Source organism: Pinus tabuliformis, chromosome 5_1 (genome assembly GCF_031772625.1).
Source record: "Pinus tabuliformis cultivar Carrire ecotype Pingquan chromosome 5_1, CPIR1, whole genome shotgun sequence".
NCBI lineage: Eukaryota > Viridiplantae > Streptophyta > Pinopsida > Pinales > Pinaceae > Pinus > Pinus tabuliformis.
The window spans coordinates 79,072,240-79,078,640 of NC_142305.1; positions in this window are offsets into that span (position 1 = coordinate 79,072,240).

Here is a 6,401-nt window from a genome sequence, read left to right on the forward strand (position 1 = left end):
AAATCAATCTTCCTTTTATTACAAATTTCAACTTGATTACATCATTGCCCCACAAGCTACCACTTGTAGGTTTATCAATTGCTACTAAAACAAAATTCTATCCTTTCTCATTTATCAGCTACCACTAAAAGGGATTTTTACCCCTACTCATTTGCTAGTACTCGTTGGAAGGGACTCTTGACCCTGCTCATTTATTGGTCTCTACTGAAATGGACTCTTTCCCCCACACATTTACGAGTACCCACTGGAAGGAGATCCAACCCCTGATCTGCAAGCTACCACTTGTTGGCCTTGTTGATTCATCTTTCATCCATTTTCAAACTAGAACCAATAGACCTCTTACCTCATAAACAAGTAAATTTTTCTCATTGCAACTTCTCACAAAAACCACCATACAAACACCTTCAACAATCTCTGATTACTGATGCAAACACCTTCAACAATATCTGATTACTAATACAAACCACCACCACCTTCAACAATTTGTCATTACTAAACAAATCACTCTCTATTTCACCCTTTATTCATACAACCATCATCCATCATGTTGCACCAACATCTCTGACACACACTTTACAACACTTTGCTACTCTTTCACAGTTTGTTGCACTTTCCCTCACTCGTTCATCCCTCTACTGCTTAAATTATACTTTTAAATAATCCTGAGCTACCTTTTTTGGTATTGGACTTGAGTTATCTTGTTGCATTTTTTTCATATTTTTGCCTTTGTCCGGTTTAGTTCAGTCTTCTAAATCTGCTCTTCATGCTATCAATATCTGATTTGTAGTTTTAGGCTCAATCTCTAAGTCATACTGGTATTTTCCTTCTTACTTTATCATTTTGGTTGTTTAACAACATTTAGCTGAGGTTTACTAATTTTAGCGATCCTCCAAACTTGGCCAAAACTACCAAAACTGCCTCTTAACAGGTCGTTCTATCAAAATCAAGATTGTAGATCTGCCTCTTAACTGTAAGTCTTCCAAAACTATCAATAACTGGTTGTTGACCCATCCATGTTGCTATTGGGCTTTATCCTACTAAAATAGTTGTGAACTCATCCTTCTATGCATGTACCTCATGCACTTCAACATGTCATTTCCACTAAAAGATAGTCGTGCTACCAAGCACACCTCCATGAACATTTTTTTTCTTTTTATAACAAAAATTCTACCAAATTTGTCAAATGGGCCTTACCTCCTTTTTCTCTGGTGCTTGTCGACTTTCCTTCCATAGGACCGGGTGTCGTGACCATTGGCTAGACACTTCAACATGTCATATCCACTAAAAGATAGTCGTGCTACCAAGCACACCTCCATGAACATTTTTTTTCTTTTTATAACAAAAATTCTACCAAATTTGTCAAATGGGCCTTACCTCCTTTTTCTCTGGTGCTTGTCGACTTTCCTGCCATAGGACCGGGTGTCGTGACCATTGGCTAGACCCTTTAGGTGCTAAGCCTATTTAAGGCTTTTCTTAGGCTTATTTCCTATGTTAATGGCTCCGCACCCTTGGTCTTCATTCTATGCAAGAAATGGATGCTAGCGCTAATGCCTAAAGCCCTTGATACCAACACTTTTTTAAATTGGATTCTTAAAAAGTTACGGGATCCGGACTTCTTGGCATGGCCCACCTTTACTCCTCTGATGTCACATGTGATTTCGCAAGTCTTATCCAATTGGTTGTCACTGTACAACTATCCATGTTGATGTGTCCCACTCCTTTGAGAAACCCTCTTGTGGCTTCTGCCACTCCTTGCTAGATGTTTATGGTATTAGGAGGGGGGGTGTCAGAATGAACCTTCGTTGTTGATTTTTCGATCAACGGTATGGGAAATATTCCCATTCCAACACCCCTCTTCACTTTAAATAATGTGTTGTGGACCCTATTTGGAATTTTCTCTGATGCACCGGTAGGACACGTGAGGCTCGATCTACCAACAAACATGTGTGACATTTAAATATTGCATCCTGATATAAAACTTCACCAATCAATACAATTGCCTTTGTTGTCAATGTCATGTTTTCCTTGACTTGCTTCATCCCACTGGTCTCTTCTCTGGTCTCTTCACCTTTCAGGTATGTCCCACCTAATGCTTCTACTTTGCTGAACTTGAACCTGAATTCCCTAGTGCTTGAAGCCTTTTGGGAATTCATCTTTTAAATAGTTATAGCATTCCAACCTTCCGTGATTCCGCATTTTTGGGTTTCTAGGATTTCAAGCCTACTACTCTGTGCCATTCTATTTCCACTATGTTACAGGCTTTCAGGACTTCCAGGGTTCCAGGATTTCGGGTTTCCAAGGTTCTAGGCCTTTGGACTTCTGAGATTTCATTGCTTATCTTTGACTTTGTGGACTCATCTTTAACTGGCTCTATCTCTCGATCCAGGTATCCATTTGCAGACTTTGATATATGGTTGGAAAGATATTTTAGAGAATTTTCCATCTAAGTGGGTCTGATGTGGTCTTTGAGCTCATCTTCTTCCTGAAAAATGGCTTCAAACTCTTTGTATCATTTTGCATATTGACCCTTCTTCTTATTACTACAACCTGCTCCATGAGACATATTTTTTACACATTTTCCACCTGCTGCTATCTATTGACATCAATGACAACATATTTCCAAAATTATCCCCCTTTGGCATTGATGGCAACACCAAGATCAAACAAAACATCCTTATCAAAATTATCAACTTAAATTGTCTCCTTTGAGTGCTACAAACTATATCTATTGAGTGTTGTACTTCTCTTAGTTGTTTATGTTTTTATCACTGACACCTCTCCTTTTACTATGGATCTCTCCTTTTACCTTTTTGTTTGATCATTATGAATCTCTCCCCCTTTGACATCAATGCAACTACACCAACATGCTCCCCTTGTCACCATACTTCTTCTATCAACAATCTTTCTCTGTCATGTTGATCTTGTGGACCTGGAAGCTTCACCTTTATATGTTGAAAATACAACAACTTCCTTTCTTCCTCTTAAAGGAAGAGCTAGTGTAGGGAGGCAATAGGAACAACTCCCAAACTTTGCCTCAAATACTCAAATTTTTCTCTAGGAAGTGGCTTAGTGAAAAAATCAGAAACTTGTTCTTTCGTAGGAACATACTCTAGCTTTACAACTTGATTTTCAACTTTGTCTCACAAGAAGTGACGCTTGATTGGAATATGCTTTGTCTTGAAGTGAAAAAATGGATTCTTTGACATGGTTATTTCACTTGTATTATCACAAACAATGGTAATAGGTTGACCATAAAATACTTGTACATCCTGCAAGGTTTGCTTCATCCACAAAAGTTGAGTGCAACAATAAGTTGCTGCAATATATTCTTCTTCAGTTGTAGATTAGGAAATGGAAGCTTTCTTCTTTCTCAAACATGAAACTAGAATGTCTAAGAAAGAAATCACCACCACTTGTGTTCTTTCTATCATCTATATCACCTGCCCAATCAACATCAGTGTAAACAGTGAATGAAAAAAAAATTCCTCTGGGGTACCATAGTCCATAACCATTGTTTCTCTGAGATATCTAAGAATCCTCTTGGTTGCTAGTAGATGTCTTTGTCTAGGAGCTGCTTGAAATATTCCAACTATATCAATGACTTTCATGATGCCTAGTCTTGTATCTTTCAAATACAAGAGCCTTCCAATGATGGATCTATACAAAGTCTAGTCTACTACTGGAGATTCATCTATCTTGCTAAGTTTGCAACCTGTCAGTAATGGAGTTCTCACTAAAGAGCATTCTCCCATGTCAGATTTCTTTAGCACTTCCTTGAGATACTTGCTTTGAGAGATAAAAATTCCTTTGGGTGTCTGCGTAATCTTCAATCCAAGGAAATAGGAAAGCTCTCCAAGCATGGACATATTGAACTCGACCTTCATGTTAACTACAAATTCATTCATTAGAAAATATGAATCACTGGAAAAGATGATATCATCAACATATACAACCACGACAATGTGGTTGCTCATTTTTTCTTTGACATATAAGTTGTTTTTAGCTGCACCTCTTTTGAATCGACACTTGAGCGAGTAGTTTTCTAGCTTGGAATACCAAGCTCTAAGGCTTTCTTGAGACCATACAAAGCCTTCTTAAGTCTGCAAACATAATTTGCTTTCTCTTTCAACTGAAAACCTTATGACTGCTCTATGTATAATTCCTCTTGCAACTCTCTATTGAGAAAATCATATTTGACATCCATTTAATAGATTTTCAATTTATTAAAGCAAGAAAATGTCAAAAACATTCTTATTTCTTCTAATCTAGCAATAAGAGAAAAACATTCTTCAAAATCCAAGCCTTCTATTCGCACATAGTCTTTGCATACCAACCTAGCCTTGTTTCTTACCACTTCTCCAGGGGAATTTACTTTATTCCTGAAACCCCACTTTGTACCAATGGCATTCTTGTTAGCATGCCTTGGAACAAGTTCCCAAGTCTGATTTTTCTCTATTTGATCCAATTCTTCATTCATTTCCTTTAATCAATGTTGATCTTGACTGGCTTGAACAACACCTTTTGGTGCATCCATGGAAAACATGCCCATGTGAGGGAATCTAGCAACCTTCCTTCTTTTCTGCACACCAAATTTTAATTAACCAATGATCTGATCAACTGGGTGGTGTTTTTGTACATACCTTAGGGGTGTTTATCTTGAGGACTAGAGGGTTCTTCATCTTTTTCTTCTACAACTGACTCATCATGCTCCTTGCTAATGCTCACTAGTTCATCAACAATGGTTCTTACAGGTTGTTTTCCTTCTTGATAAGCATGCTCATCCACCTTTACATTGATACAATTTATGATCCTCTTGGTGACTTTATTGTAGCATCTATATCCTTTTCTATTGTGTGAGTATCCCAAAAAAAATCCTTCATCTACTTTGGCAGTGAACTTGCCAAGTTTTTCGTCATTTCTCTTGATGTAGCACTTGCTACCAAAAACTCTAAAGTGTTTGATTGTTGCAGGCTTTCCATACCATAGCTCATAGGGATTTTTGTCATTATTCGGTCTAAAATGAGCTTTGTTGAGGATAAATATTATTGTATGAATAACTTCTACCCAAAACCTTCGCCGAACATCCCTGTCGGTCATCATTTCTCTGGCTAACTGTTGCACTAATCTATTTTCTCTTTCTGCTTCATCATTTTGTTGGGGAGTTTATGCAATTGTAAACTACCTTTTCATGTCATTCTCTTTACGGAACTCGTCAAATTATTTTGCAGTGAACTCACCTCCATTGTCAAACCTTATTCTTTTGATTTTGCAATCCGTTTCATTCTCAACCATAGCGTTGAACTCTTTAAATTTCTCAAAATATTCATATTTCTTTCTAAGGAATGTAACTTGCATCATCTTGTTGAAATCATCAATTATTAGCATAAATTATAAGTTACATGTAGATGATTGTGTTTTGGACGTTCCACATAAATCCATGTGTACTCGCTGCAATGGCTTTCATGATGAGTTCTCCTTCGCCTTGAATGGTACTCAAGTTTGATTTCCCAGTTGGAAAAATTTACAAATTATGTTCTCTGTTTTTGAAAGCCTCGAAAAATCCTTGATAAGGGTCTCCTTGCTTAGCTTGACTATATCATCAAAGTTCAGATGTCCAAGCCTTTTGTGCCATAACCAATTCTCATCTAGCTTTTATAAATAACAACTTTGTGTCTTCTCTTTTAGCACAATTACATTATTGTCCATTCTCACAACTTCAACTATATCACTTGTACATGTGGACTTGATTTGACAATATTTTTCTTTAAAACTAGCATTATAGCCTTAAGCACACATATGAGATACATTAAGCAGGTTATGCTTTAGCCCATCAACATATAAAACATTTTTTCCTTTACCTTTTCCATTTGAGAGACTAACCACTCCTTTTGCAATTATATTTCTAGGAGCATTTTTGCCAAAAGTCACATTACATTGTTCAACTGGTTTCCATGTCCAAAAAAAAAAAAATTCCTGCTCTGTGCCCGGAACATCCATTGTCCACATACCAATGGCTCCTACCATTCTGAGCATACAATGAAATATCAAATTGCTCTAATTTTTTTTTTCTTTCTAGACCTTGGTCTTTTTTCCAATTGGCTTAATTACTGGCATTTTCCTTTTTTCTTCAAGTCTGCAATTAACTTCTATATGTCCAAAATTTTGACATTTAAAACATTGCACTTGATAATTCATGGGGGGAAAAAACTTATTGTACCCAGGTATGATTTTCCTTTTTTGAAGTCCTCTCTTAGATCTAAGCTTCCTGTACAATAGATTGACTCTGTGATTTGTTGCTTTGTAGCCATAGTTAGTGCATGTGAAACAATACCCTGGGAAAATATCATTATACCTAGAATATTGTCTTTTATGTTGAACTGAATTATGAGGAGTTCAACGTC